General features: G+C 41.5%; 1 protein-coding gene and 1 long non-coding RNA gene across 5 annotated transcripts in view; one reads left to right on the top strand and one right to left on the bottom strand.

Annotated features, from left to right (window-relative positions):
- The window catches only part of LOC124284126 (calcium-activated potassium channel slowpoke-like), a 136,378-nt gene that overhangs the window by 63,616 nt on the left and 56,223 nt on the right, over positions 1-16,539 (bottom strand). The window lies entirely within an intron of this gene.
- On the top strand, positions 729-9,782 carry LOC124284127. Its single transcript, XR_006900473.1, has 3 exons — positions 729-881; positions 6,927-6,932; positions 9,772-9,782. It is a non-coding gene; the product is annotated as an uncharacterized LOC124284127 (long non-coding RNA).

Genomic DNA, 16,539 nt, shown 5'->3' with positions numbered 1-16,539 from the left:
CTTAGCGCTAAGGTGACCGTGACTCCCGTACCTTAACATAGACTTAAGGTAGTCTTAGCTCTAAGGTTGTTTTATACAACGGCACCCAGGGCCCTGGAATATATATTTTTCAGACAAAGATACAGGATTTTCTAGTCCTGACTCTTACATTTAAAGGGAGACATTAGCTTGAATATTACTGAGTGGGCATCAAAAACAAACTAAACTGTTAAGGTAATTGTTAAGCACAAGAGTTGCCCATTACAGTGAAATTATTGTTATTGCCACATTCTGAAATATTCTGTGTGCAGGATGTTGTCTTTATTAAAACAGGAACTGGGTGACCTCCATGTGTTTTTTGTTAAACAGGACTCAGTAATATTCCAGCTATATAACAGCTGTCTGTTAATCAAGTCTGGACCCGACAATCCAGTGAGTGATATTGTGAACAACGACCCACGTTGTTGAGGTACGATGGCACACAGCCTACCACATCACCAAGCCTGACCACCAGATCCAGATTCGCCTTACAGCCAGCAGAAGCTCATGGGTACCAATTCTAATCTGTGTGTTAATGCAAGATACATATGTTTCATTTTTTCTGAGCACATTTCCCACCTGCAGATATTTTCACATAATTTTCATTTGCATATTTCATGCATCATAAAAGTCTTCCTAATCTGTACTGTCTCTGTAGCACAGTGCACACAGTGCATAGCACATAATCTTCAAAGGTTTTCAAAGTCTACTTATTATTTCACACTATGGCTAACGACCAACGTCCAACGTGTATTTTACATTTGTCACCGTACATCAACGCATAACGTATCATCGTTTACCATCAAAGAATAAAACCCTGTGGATGCGAGTTCTTTGTGATTTGTCATTCTTGCGTCTACACTGTGGTCCATGTTTCTGAGGTGCATGAACCTGCAACTATGAAACACGCTATTACCTGGCAAAAAGCATCCCCTATTTCACTTGCACTTTGGTACAACCTCTCTCGGATTCATTCCGGTTGTTCTTGCAATCATAAATAACCTATCCATGATTTTCAGTAACATTTTACCAACCAATCAAACGTATCCTACTTCATCAGCTTCTGTTTACAAACCCTGACACCCTTCAACCTATGGTTGTTTACAGTAAACAAACCCTGACACCCTTCAACCTATGGTTGTTTACAGTAAACAAACCCTGACACCCTTCAACCTATGGTTGTTCAGTAGACAAACCCTGACACCCTTCAACCTATGGTTGTTTACAGTAAACAAACCCTGACACCCTTCAACCTATGGTTGTTTACAGTAAACAAACCCTGACACCCTTCAACCTATGGTTGTTTACAGTAAACAAACCCTGACACCCTTCAACCTATGGTTGTTTTCAGTAAACAAACCCTGACACCTTCAACCTATGACTGTTCACAGTAAACAAACCCTGACACCTTCAACCTATGGTTGTTCACAGTAAACAAACCCTGACACCTTCAACATATGGTTGTTCACAGTAAACAAACCCTGACACCTTCAACCTATGGTTGTTCACAGTAAAAAAAACCTGACACCTTCAACCTATGGTTGTTCACAGTAAACAAACCCTGACACCCTTCAACCCATGGTTGTTCACAGTAAACAAACCCTGACACCCTTCAACCTATGGTTGTTCACAGTAAACAAACCCTGACACCTTCAACCTATGACTGTTCAGTAGACAAACCCTGACACCCTTCAACCTATGGTTGTTCACAGTAAACAAACCCTGACACCTTCAACCTATGGTTGTTCACAGTAAACAAACCCTGGCACCCTTCAACCCATGGTTGTTCACAGTAAACAAACCCTGACACCTTCAACCTATGGTTGTTCACAGTAAACAAACCCTGACACCTTCAACCTATGACTGTTCACAGTAAACAAACCCTGACACCCTTCAACCTATGGTTGTTCACAGTAAACAAACCCTGACACCTTCAACCTATGACTGTTCAGTAGACAAACCCTGACACCCTTCAACCTATGGTTGTTCACAGTAAACAAACCCTGACACCCTTCAACCTATGGTTGTTCAGTAGACAAACCCTGACACCCTTCAACCTATGGTTGTTCACAGTAAACAAACCCTGACACCTTCAACCTATGACTGTTCACAGTAAACAAACCCTGACACCTTCAACCTATGACTGTTCACAGTAAACAAACCCTGACACCCTTCAACCTATGGTTGTTCACAGTAGACAAACCCTGACACCTTCAACCTATGGTTGTTCACAGTAAACAAACCCTGACACCCTTCAACCTATGGTTGTTCACAGTAAACAAACCCTGACACCTTCAACCTATGGTTGTTCACAGTAAACAAACCCTGACACCTTCAACCTATGACTGTTCACAGTAAACAAACCCTGACACCTTCAACCTATGGTTGTTCACAGTAAACAAACCCTGACACCTTCAACCCATGGTTGTTCACAGTAAACAAACCCTGACACCTTCAACCTATGGTTGTTCACAGTAAACAAACCCTGACACCTTCAACCTATGGTTGTTCACAGTAAACAAACCCTGACACCTCTTCAACCTATGGTTGTTCACAAACCCTGACACCCTTCAACCTATGGTTGTTCACAGTAAACAAACCCTGACACCCTTCAACCTATGGTTGTTTACAGTAAACAAACCCTGACACCCTTCAACCTATGGTTGTTCACAGTAAACAAACCCTGACACCCTTCAACCTATGACTGTTCACAGTAAACAAACCCTGACACCCTTCAACCTATGGTTGTTCACAGTAAACAAACCCTGACACCCTTCAACCTATGGTTGTTCACAGTAAACAAACCCTGACACCTTCAAACCTATGGTTGTTCACAGTAAACAAACCCTGACACCCTTCAACCTATGGTTGTTCAAAACAAACCCTGACACCCTTCAACCTATGGTTGTTCACAGTAAACAAACCCTGACACCTTTCAACCTATGGTTGTTCACAGTAAACAAACCCTGACACCTTCAACCTATGGTTGTTCACAGTAAACAAACCCTGACACCCTTCAACCTATGGTTGTTCAGTAAACAAACCCTGACACCTTCAACCCATGGTTGTTCACAGTAAACAAACCCTGACACCTTCAACCTATGGTTGTTCACAGTAAACAAACCCTGACACCCTTCAACCTATGACTGTTCACAGTAAACAAACCCTGACACCTTTCAACCTATTCAGTAAACCCCTGACACCTGGTTGTTCACAGTAAACAAACCCTGACACCCTTCAAAACCTGACACCTTTCAACCTATGGTTGTTCACAGTAAACAAACTGTCACACCCTTCAACCTATGACTGTTTACAGTAAACAAACTAAACACCATCTAACCTGTGACACCCTTCAACCTATGGTTGTTTACAGTAAACAAACCCTCACATCTTTCAACCTGTGTTTACAGTAAATGAACCCCTTTAACTTAAGGGTGTTGAGAGTAAACAAACCCAAACCTCCTTCGACCTGTGGAAAACTCAAGTCTTCCAATCTCTAGGCGACAGATGAAAACTCTGACATCCCTGAACACAGGAGTGTATATCTAGGACACTTAACAGTTACTGGTGGAACATTCAGATCAATAATACTCTGCCTACCAAGACAAGTTAATTGGCTAGAGACATGAGCAGATTATTGCCTGTATGAAGCTTTTTTCTGAATATTGATCCATTCCCCTCCCAGTTGCCTTGCTGGAGGGACATAGGTGGCAGGGATCCACAAGGGTGTTCAACAAATGGCACTTTGCTAACAATTTACTGCTGACAATGTGTAGTAAATAGCCAACACACTACTTGCGATACTTCAGATATCCATGTTATATAACAACATTACACAGGTTACAGGTGATACTCACATTATATATGGAGTGGTAAGGATACCCACCTTACACAGGATAGTATGGGTATCCAATTTACACAGGATAGTAAGGGTATCCAATTTACACAGGATAGTAAGAATACCCACCTTACACAGGATAGTAAGGATACCTAGCTTACATGGGAGAGTCAGGATACCCAGCTTACACGGGATAGTAAAGATACCCACCTTACATGGGATAGTAAGGATACCCACCTTACACGGGATAGTAAGGATACCCACCTTACACAGGATAGTAAGGGTATCCACCTTACACAGGATAGTAAGGATACCCAGCTTACACAGGATAGTAAGGATTCCCAGCTTACACGGGATAGTAAGGATACCCATCTTACATGGGATAGTAAGGATACCCACCTTACACAGGATAGTAAGGATACCCACCTTACACAGGATAGTAAGGATACCCACCTTACACAGGATAGTAAGGATACCCAGCTTACACGGGATAGTAAGGATACCCAGCTTAAACAGGATAGTAAGGATTCCCATCTTACACAGGATAGTAAGGGTATCCACCTTACACAGGATAGTAAGGATACCCAGCTTACACGGGATAGTAAGGATACCCAGCTTACACGGGATAGTAAGGATACCCACCTTACACAGGATAGTAAGGGTATCCACCTTAAGGATACACCTTACACAGGATAGTAAGGATACCCACCTTACACAGGATAGTAAGGATATCCACCTTACACAGGATAGTAAGGATACCCAGCTTACACAGGATAGTAAGGGTATCCACCTTACACAGGATAGTAAGGATACCCAGCTTACACAGGATAGTAAGGGTATCCACCTTACACAGGATAGTAAGGATACCCAGCTTACACAGGATAGTAAGGATACCCAGCTTACACAGGATAGTAAGGATACCCAGCTTACACAGGACAGTAAGGGTATCCACCTTACACAATATAGTAAGGATACCCACCTTACACAGGATAGTAAGGATACCCACCTTACACAGGATAGTAAGGATATCCACCTTACACAGGATAGTAAGGATACCCAGCTTACACAGGACAGTACCACAGGATAGTAAGGATACCCAGCTTACACAGGATAGTAAGGATACCCAGCTTACACAGGATTGTAAGGATACCCAGCTTACACAGGATAGTAAGGATACCCAGCTTACACGGGATAGTAAGGATACCCAGCTTACACAGGATAGTAAGGATACCCACCTTACACAGGATAGTAAGGATACCCACCTTACACAGGATAGTAAGGGTATCCACCTTACACAGGATAGTAAGGATACCCAGCTTACATAGGATAGTAAGGATACCCAGCTTACACAGGATAGTAAGGATACCCACCTTACACAGGATAGTAAGGGTATCCATCTTACACACGATAGTAATGATACCCAGCTTACACAGGATAGATGCTTGATTAGCATTTTAGAAGATGATATTTACAGGATAGTAAGGGTATCCCCCTTAAACACAGTAGTAAGGACACACAACAGGATAGTTATGACACCACCTTACACAAGATACTAAAGATACCTACATTACACACAGTATTTAGGATACCCACTTTACATGGGATAGTAAGGACAACAACTTTACACAGGACAACCACTTTACACGGGATAGCAAGGACAACCACTTTACATGGGATAGTAAGGACAACCACTTTACATGGGATAGTAAGGACAACCACTTTACATGGGATAGTAAGGACAACCACTTTACATGGGATAGTAAGGACAACCACTTTACATGGGATAGTAAGGACAACCACTTTACACGGGATAGTAAGGACAACCACTTTACATGGGATAGTAAGGACAACCACTTTACATGGGATACAACCACTTTACATGGGATAGTAAGGACAACCACTTTACATGGGATAGTAAGCAAGGACAACCACTTTACACGGGTTAGTAAGGACAACCACTTTACATGGGATAGTAAGGATACCCACTTCACACAGAATAGTAAGCATATCCACTTTATACATTAGTAAGGATATCTGTGTCTTTACACACGATAGTATGGATACCTATCTTACACAGGATAGTGAGGAAACCCAATGTGCACAGGAGAGTAAGGATACCTACTTTACACAGGAGAGTAACTACTTTACACATAACATATAGAAGTTCAGGGTGGGTGAGCTATATTACAAAACATTGGCTTTACAATGGAGGGTAGCCACTATTCCCACTTCACGCTGTGTATATTTACATTAGTGAACCCAACAAATATAGCTGTTGTGCTGACAGACCAAGTGTCATAGTCAGGACAAATCTGGTATTCAAACAATGGATCATCAGTTCCTAGCTCTGCCAAGGGAGGTAACTCTATAAATTGTGGCACTGTGTACTTTGTTTTCTTGTTTCAAAATATTGTCCTCCTGTTCTAAATGACAGAGCACAGTGCAACACATGGTGAAATTGCTAAGAACAAAATAGACCAACCCTTTTTCTTAATTTAGTACCTTCTTCCTGTGGTACTGATGAACTCTTATGCATCTACCAGTCACAGATTCTGTTAAAACAAAAGCGAATTCCACCTAAAGCACTAAAAGAGCTGTGAAAATATTCCTTTGGTACACATTCTTCCTAACTATACTCAGGAATGCTAGATCTATATTCACTGCTCTAGCATTTCTGACATTCACTGCACCACTTCTGTATCTAGCATTTGTTGATCACATTTAAGGGCTGGTACCATATGGCCTAGTCTTGACAGTTGGGTAATGCCATGTTCCACATCTGTGCACTGAGCAACCTCCATCAGGTATTGTACGTACATATAAATGCCAGCACTACTACTTATGGTTGGGTCAATGCTACTGATATGGTTGTACTGCTGGACTTTCTCAGAGACTACTGTAGCAAAACTACCTATAAAGTTAACATGATGTTTGTATTCACTGTAAATACATAAAAATGCCAGGTACTGTTTCCGCACAACTACTTATGGTTGGGTCAATGCTACTGATATGGCTGTACTGCTGGACTTTCTCAGAATACTGTAGCAAAACTACCTATAAAGTTAACAAGATGTTTGTATTCACTGTAAATACATAAAAATGCTAGGTACTGTTTCAGCACAACTGGTCATGGTGTGGCCATTCTGTGCCAGTGATTGATGTACTGCTGGAGACTGTCTGTTTTCAGTTTATTAGATACTACTTCAGAATGACTACTTAGGGTTTGATGAAGTTTTTGGATTCAGAGCAAATACATTTAAATGCCAGGTCCTGTTAGGGACCGTTAATAATTTATGGCTAGTGTGTGTGTGTGCATGCGTGTGTGCATGATTTTAAGGGGGTCACCCATTTTGTTCTGAAGAGGTGGGGTGGGGTGGTTTCACCAATTGTGTACACATGTACTGGGGTTGTCACCAATTTTGTAAAAAAAAATAAGAAAAAAAAATATGATTATAAATTAAGAGAAAGGGGGAAAATTGATTTTGTACATGACATGCAAGGGGGTTCACATATTTTGTACATATATTTTAGGGGGGGGTCATTCACATTGTACATGCCTTTCCATGAAAATCATAAAAAAAAACCCCACCCCACATATATTATGAACAGTCCCTTACAGCATAACTACTAATTGTTGGGTCAGTCTGTGCTGATATGGCCGTAGTGTTATCGATTGTCTGCTTTCACTTACACAGATACTACTGTAATGGCAACAAGATGTTTGTATTCACTGTAAATACATTTAAATGCCAGGTACTGTTCCAGCACTAACTACGAAAGGCACAGCTACAGACTTTCAGGTCGGATACAAGTGAAAACATATATCCAATCTACAAGTGATTATACATTATCTGTGTGAATAGACTGTAAACTGAGCTGTGGCAAGGAAATGTGGACAAACTTACGAGACAGATAATCCATGGCTCCATCTTTCTTTATATAACCCACACTCTTTATTAATAAAACTCAAATAAACTCATGGATCACTGAGTCTTAAAGGGAGACATCAACCTGACTTAGTTTCACAAAAAAATCTTGTAATGTTCAAAATGTTCAAGGGACAACATCATCTGTATTCACCTGATGAAGGAGCAAGAATTAGCTCTGAAACGTCGTGTAAAGAATAAAAAGAAGTTGTTATCCATAAAAGTGTCATGTATATTCATGTTCATCCAACTTCTAAATGCCTTTCAAAAACATCATCTGTAACTATGCAATGTGTTTAAATGCCATCCTGTTATGATAGACCTCTACATATACCACTAAAAGGAAGTTAAGGACCATCTGATTTGGATGGAATCGAGAGATCCCTAATTTTTTTCACTGGAATGAAAATACTGAAACTGGGACGACATCCCTATGGGTAATACTGCTGTACAACTACTAGCAAGGATGACATGATTAGTGCATTAAGGGACCGTTCATAATTTATAGCTAAGTGGGGTGGTGATGATTTTCATGGAAAGGCATGTACAATGTGAATGACCCCCCCCCTAAAATTTATGTACAAAATATGTGAACCCCCTTGCATGTCATGTACAAAATCAATGATCCCCCCTTCCCGTAATTTATAATCATATTTTTTTCTTATTCTTGTGTACAAAATTGGTGACCCCCCTAGTACATGTGTACAAAATTGGTGACCCCCTACCTCTTCAGAACAAAATGGGTGACCCCTCCTTAAAATCATCATCACGCCCCTATCCATAAATTATGAACGGTCCCTAAGTGTAATACTATTGTAACACAACTACTAGTAGGTCAAATCTGTTTATGCTGTAGGGGTAGCAATACTTGCAAAGAATGTCTGCTCTGAGTCTCAGATGCTACTTCAGTACAGCTACTTATAATGGTTACATGGTTCTTGCATTCAGTGCTTAAGGCATGGGCTTTCAAAAACACAGTTAAGACTACTGATGCACAACTGCTTATGGTTTAGGGGCAAATTGGTTCACTTCACAAAGGCTGTCTTGCAGCAGTACACAGTGTTCTGCGTAGATTTCAGACTCCTTTCAAGCATTTTTTCAAGAGTGAAATTTTAACCTGTCATGTAGACAATCGAAAATCCTGCATTTGTTGGTTCTTGAAACTTACAACATTATCCTACATCTTAGTTGTTAAATAATCCTTAGTGTTACAGCATCTTTAATTATCATCAAAACACATGCAGCAGTTTTGCAGAGTTATCTCCCCTAGTGACAGGATCTGCTTATTGTAGATTTGAATCCAAGACTAAATATAGTTTGTCTTGAGCATACCATCATTGATCCTTGCATACAATCCACAACCTGGAACATCTTGAGTTTTCACCTAATTGAGGTTGATATACAATGAAATTACTAGACTACTGAAAGGTTTTGCAGTGACTTCAATCATTTAAACGGTTCGGGAATCTGGCATCTGGATGAGCAGAACAAAGGCAGCAATGGAGCTTTCGCCAATTTGTAACAATCAGAGCCATTGGCTGCTACACTATCGATGGTCAACCGGTGTGACAGGTGCACTCTCATCACTTCCTTGCTCCTCTCCAGGCTCGGGGAAACTGTCCGATCAATATGAACGTAAGGACACTGATGTTCCTGTCAACAGCTGGCCACATGAATACCATGGCTAGGCTGCTGCTGTTTACCAGATTGAGAATGAATGAATGGACCAAATAGCAACTTGGGGATTCAGTTCACTATTCACAAGCTTAAGACAAATCAATCTCAGAAATGTTTTCAGTTAACAACTGTCAGTGAGCTTGGTCAGATACAACCCTATTTAAGAAATATTTCGCTCTAGCACCATGTATAGTGTAATAAAGCACACTTTCATCCTGAAATATTGGACCGCCTCTGAGGTGTAGTGGTTAGAGCGTCCGCCCGGAGAGCGGAAGGTCGCGAGTTCGATCCCCGACCATGTCATACCAAAAGACGTTAAAATATGGTACTTGCTGGTCCCTGCCTGGCGCTCGGCAGTACTGGGTACAACAAGGACTAGTCGGCTTGGAGTCAGTATAATGTGTCTGAGTGGGGTATTCATGCTTCACTGCGGCATGGTATCTCAGTGGGCTAGCACTATAAAACCAAGCACGACTTAAAACCCAGTATCACCTCACCTCACCTGAAATATTGTAGTTAACGCATGAGGACACTTTAACGTTATATACAGTTATACTGTAGGAGGCTGTACGAGGCGATGACAACTGGCACCGATCATGACGTCGATTACATTGTGACGTAATGCAAAAGTGTTCGATTCTGATGCCAATACATTGGGCAGACTAGAATGGAGCAGTGACGCCAATACATTGTGACGTAATGCAAAAAGTGCACATTATCGTATGAAAAAGTACTGTTGGCGCCTTTGATCTTTCACAGAAGCATCTTAGAATTCATTATAGACCATATATTTGTGTGAGGTGAGGTGAGGTGAGGTGAGATGGGATGGACCAGGCTGGGTGATAACCAGCATTATTGTTTCGAGTCTTTTGATTGGATGTTTTTCTGGGACTTAACCATCCATCCTGTCTTTCCAAGCAGGCTCTCGATCTGCTTGATCACAGTGTAGCTGTATCAGGTATTGTCTATGCTCTTCAGGTTACAAAATGTCATATTATGCCAACTTGATACAGGTTGTATTCATGGACGTCTTTGATGAAACCCAAAAGCATGACGATGGTGTTTATAACCCGGGTGTATCTGGGAACCTGAATACAAAGACCAACATTCTGACATGTCCATACATCAATCCACAGACTATATCTCAAGAGACCATACATTGTGCACAGTCTGGACAATCACAACAGTCTTCTGCACAAACTGTCAGATGACCTTGACCTTTACATCATTACCTAATTATCAGAACTGATCATTTTACATAAAGTGACTGAGAAACACTTAATTTTCAAAACAGTCCTCTGCCAGTCCTATCCTCTGAAGTCCTCAGGCACTATTCAGGAGTATGACATCTCATATTCAGGTTGTTGCAATAGTAGAGCGCACCCACATAAGTCCGCCTCACAGTCCCTGAACCACATTATTATCCCTTACAGTCCTTTCTGCAATGCTTAAGCCCTCAATGAAGCAAGTCTAGAATTCTTCAGAACTGAATCTCCCATCTCACAGGGGCTCCTTTGCAATTTAAATAGGAACAATTTGTTTCTACCAAAATGATATATATTCAGAGACCAAGCCTTACTCTATGAGCCATTGTCTGCTTCCATGCTGTGCCTTACTCATTTAGCAGCTAACAACAAGCATCCGTCAAAGTTATACTGTAATATACCACCTGCACCTAACTTAGGAAGGTTAAGGTTAAATAGATAACACCACTTTAATTCCGAGGTGAGAAAACATCTTAACATTGATAGTTTCTGAGCCTGAATTATCGCTTTAATATTTGGGACGTTAAATCCCCCATCCTTTTTGTCACAAATGATTTGACTTCTCTTAATTTATCAGGTTTGTTCTTCCAGATGAATTTAAAACATTTTGTTGAAAATCGTAAATAACATCAATATTTGGATTTGGTAATAAGCTGAAGAGGTGTTGCAGCTTTGGGATACAACAAGCCTCCTTCAGGAGTGCACAAGTCACTGCATATACCTGTAGTACAAAACATGTCATATTCTTTTCTACCTAGGTACAAACTATAGCTTCTCCTGGATTTCAACAATGACAGGATCAGCTGTGCGCATACCAGTTCAGTTACATGTAACTTGACATAGTTGTCGGTTTCTGTTTTTGCCTTTTTGTAGCTCTGGATTCTAATGCATTAAGCCCTACACGTCCTCTGCACAGCAGGAATCAGTTGACGAAAAGGGACAGGTGTGTTGTGAGGAGGCGGAGAAGAACTTCCTCCCCGATATGAGGCAGGTGAGTCAGGAAATGTAGATGATGCTAAGGAAGGCAGCAGCAGCTGCTGCATGCAATGATGCTATCCTGTGAGTAACCAATATGTAAGACTCAGGCAGTCTGTGATCAGCAGTAATGTGCAATTTCTCTGTCACATGACGTCACAACCCACATGCTGTCATTCTTAATTCGTCATCCTGCTGGCAAGATACGACATGTTTTTTTCAGATGTTATGTTTTCTTTCTCTTTTTCTGATTTAGTATTGAGGTATTAATCTAATCAAGCTTGACTATGTACTAAAAGTCATGACCAAAATTAATGGCCCATAGCACCTTGACCAAATACCCTCACCCACAAAACAATGAAGAAATATCCTGACCTACAGAAGGATGGCCAACTACTTTGCCAGAGAGGACAATGACTAAAATCCATGGCCCACATTGTGATGACCAAAGTCCCCATCTCACAGACCGATGACCAAATACCCTGACCCACCATGGCTACATTCCTTGCTTCAGAGGACAATGACAAACAGCCCCCAAAACACTTGATAATACCCAATTACCTGACCTACAGACCGATGACCAAATACCCTGACCCACCATGACTACATTCCTTGCTTCAGAGGACCATGACAAACAGCCCCCAAACACTTGACCGATGACCAAATACCCTGGCTGAGAAGACAAGGACTAAAAGCCCTGGACCCATGATCACATTCCTTGTCTGAGAGGACAATGACAAACAGCTGAAAACCACATAATGATGACCCAAATGCCTGACCTACAGGTGTCCTGATGATCATATAACCTGCCTCAGAAGACAATGACAGACCCCAGGTTTTGGTTGTACATTCTAAACCTAGATGCTGGAAAGCTCTGACCCATAGAGCAATGACTAAATGCCCTGACCCACAGAACAATGACCAAATACCCTGCCTGTGAAAACAATGACAAACCACAGGTTTGCATGCTGGAAAGCTCTGACCCACAGAACAATGACCAAATCCCTCATCCCCAGAACAATGACCAAATACCCTGACCCACAGAACAATGACCAAATACCCTGACCCAAAGAACAATGACCAAATACCCTGACCCACGGAACAATGACCAAATATCCTGATCCACAGAACAATGACCAAATACCCTGACCCACCATGGCTACATTCCTTGCTTCAGAGGACAATGACAAACAGCCCCCAAAACACTTGATAATACCCAATTACCTGACCTACAGACCGATGACCAAATACCCTGACCCACCATGACTACATTCCTTGCTTCAGAGGACCATGACAAACAGCCCCCAAACACTTGACCGATGACCAAATACCCTGGCTGAGAAGACAAGGACTAAAAGCCCTGGACCCATGATCACATTCCTTGTCTGAGAGGACAATGACAAACAGCTGAAAACCACATAATGATGACCCAAATGCCTGACCTACAGGTGTCCTGATGATCATATAACCTGCCTCAGAAGACAATGACAGACCCCAGGTTTTGGTTGTACATTCTAAACCTAGATGCTGGAAAGCTCTGACCCATAGAGCAATGACTAAATGCCCTGACCCACAGAACAATGACCAAATACCCTGCCTGTGAAAACAATGACAAACCACAGGTTTGCATGCTGGAAAGCTCTGACCCACAGAACAATGACCAAATCCCTCATCCCCAGAACAATGACCAAATACGCTGACCCACAGAACAATGACCAAATACCCTGACCCACAGAACAATGACCAAATACCCTGACCCAAAGAACAATGACCAAATACCCTGACCCACGGAACAATGACCAAATATCCTGATCCACAGAACAATGACCAAATACCCTGACCCACAGAACAATGACCAAATACCCTGACCCACGGAACAATGACCAAATACCCTGATCCACGGAACAATGACCAAATACCCTGACCCACAAAATTCTCCAGATACACTGCCTGACAGGACAATGACCTCAGGTTTGGCCTATACATTCCAGACCTGGATGCTGTAGAAGCTTGACCTGTCCAAGCTAGTCCTGTCAGTCCTGTTCCTGTCAGACTTTATACCAGAAGCTGTGGAATAGATAGGTACTCTCCATGCCAAAATACTGAGTTCCACTGCTGGCACTGCAAACACAACAATGTGTACGAGGTGTGACTAGGTGTACATAATGGTGCCAGAGATCAGTCAACATTCTGGCAGCAGAACAAGCACCACTGTTCCAATAGCTGCCAGTCTTTTATGCCAACCTGTTATACTTTAGGTGAACTAGAAAATCATCACCTATTCAGCCTAAAAGGACAATATTCTTCTTACATAAGTATTGCACAGTCATTAGCATTGAGTAGGCAATGACTTAATGGATGATCTACCAACTAATAAATCTCTGAAACCAAGGTCGCTAAGCAGTACCTGAGAGACTGAGTAGGGTCTTGAATCTCAGTCAGAATATGGCAGTGGACAGTAAATACCCAAGTCTGGACCAGACAAACCAGTGAGTGATATCATGAACAACATAATCTTTAAGAACACAATGACACACAATCAACCAAGTCACTAAGTCTGACCACTTAATCTATATAGTCACTTTATATAACTGCATGGATGACCTTTATTAATCCAGAATTTCTAAGGGGTCAATTTTCTTAACAGTATCGCTGTCAATCTGAATTGGGGAAGAGAACAAGGAAATGAAACTAAGTGGCAAACACCTTCACCACAAGGCTACACCTCTGTTCCTTGTCAATATGAGTGATTTGGGTTTTAAGCCACTTTAAGCAATATTCCAGCAATATCACCATGGTGGACACCTGAAATTGGCTTCACACATTGCACCCAAGTGGGTATCGAACCAGGGCTTCAACATGATGAGCTAACGGTTTAACCACTAGGCTACCACACTACCCTTTACCAATATGGTCTGTTTAAGACAATAATAAGAAAGTGAGGTCAAAAGGAGTTTAACATTGCAAACTATGTAAGCTGACTCTGAGGCGACCATTCCTTGTGCTAACTGCTTAATGCTGAGCACCAGTCTGGGAAACAACAATCTAACAATGTGTCGTTATGATGCAGCAAGGAATGAGTGAGTTGGGTTTTACGCCGCCTTTAGCAATATTACAGCAACATCCCTGCAGGGGACACCAGAAATGGGCTTCACATATTGTACCCATGTGGGGAATCGAACCTGGGTGTTTGGCGTGAGGGGCGAATGCTTTAACTGCTAGGCTATCCCACTGCCCCGATGCAGCAAGGTTTGAACTAAGGACCTTTTTGCTCTCGAGGCAGACGCTTTATCCACTAGGCCACTGAGGCAATGTGGCAAATACTTCTGATTTCATCCAAAGAAGAACACTCAACGAAACTCTTGGCCTCATTAAACTTAACAGATTTTTTCCTTTTCGTTTTTCGGGAACAGATGAACACTTTCAATCCACTTTTCCATCAATACATATTTTCCCCATAACATCTTGACCCAAACAGTTAAACTATAATACAGGATGTAAAAATTGTCCCACCTTCTTTAAAATGGTTGAAAACATTCGCCTGATTCCAAACAATAAATTTCTACAGAAAATTGATATTACTGAAATACTCCTTCCTCCGAGAAAGGTTGAACTGAATTCAACCCCAGGGAGCCATGCACACTCCTTTCTCTCTAAACAGCCAGTTCTACAATCACCAGCTGTACGGAGGACAACGTGCTTATCTCTGAGCTAAATGTGCTTCTCGCTGAGCTAAATGTGCAGTGTTTTGGTTGTTTTGATTCCAACAGAAATGAAACCACTGGAAGAATTGGAACGTGAGTCATTTAATGGATCCTGCTGTTCTCCTGAAACCACAATACATAATCATACATGTTATGAAGCGAGAAGATATCGCTAGGAAAACATACCGAAGCACAGAGGCCAGCTGGAAGGAATAACCGACATGAGGAAAAAACACAGAAAAAAAGATGGTGGGAAGATATGCTGGCTCTGGTTTACGCAAGACTATGTCTCTCTGACGTCGACAGACGGAATATCCCGTGCATCCATCGACAGAATAACAGGCAAACAAAGAATATCACTCAGCTAGAACGGGTGTCTGATGAGATTCCAGGATTATACAGGGTACCGGTACCTCAGATCGTTTGACTTGCAGGAATTTGGCACTCACAGTGTTCTATATACCATGTGGCATTAAATGAAACATAAACAATGATCAAAGCATGTATAACCATGACAGAACAATATCTTGCCTTTCCACATGTTTGGAAGATTTACGACAATATTCAACTAATCTCTAGACATCCTGTTCATTCCTATGGCTACATCCAGTCCCAATTCCTTCTAGCTAAATCCTTAATTCAATAGAACGTTCATCTCCAGAAAGATGACAAGACATTGCACAGAGGCACGGTATGAAGAACACAAGAGACCAATTGCCTTTGGCGGCAATGGGAAGCTTGTTCAGAGATATGAGTTGAGAAATTGTCAGACTGATTCCACCCACCATATCTTCTCTTCCATGAGTCATTTGACATTTAAGATTTAAGACCTCCACAGGTAGTTTTTTGCATTTTATCTAAAAAAAAGGAAATTGCCATATGAGCAAGCTTCAGTGTGTTATACTGTTTTACAAACCAAGTCTTAGAATTCTTGTATTTCCCTAGCAAATGTCAAGGTAATTCATGGAAAGATTACGACACATGGGAGGGTAATACTGTCTTTATTACCCATTATACCTTATCCTCTTAGGCACTGACCTTCACCTTAGAAAACTACAATTGTCAAATGATGTCAGCAACATTCAGTTATGACGTCTTTTGTTGGATGATGTCATTCTGACCGTACAGCACAAAAA

This window comes from Haliotis rubra, unplaced genomic scaffold (genome assembly GCF_003918875.1).
Source record: "Haliotis rubra isolate DU_JTF1 unplaced genomic scaffold, ASM391887v1 Scf33, whole genome shotgun sequence".
Classification (NCBI taxonomy): Eukaryota; Metazoa; Mollusca; class Gastropoda; order Lepetellida; family Haliotidae; genus Haliotis; species Haliotis rubra.
Note: the sequence above shows the minus strand (reverse complement) of the source record. Positions and strands in the feature narration are given on the sequence as shown.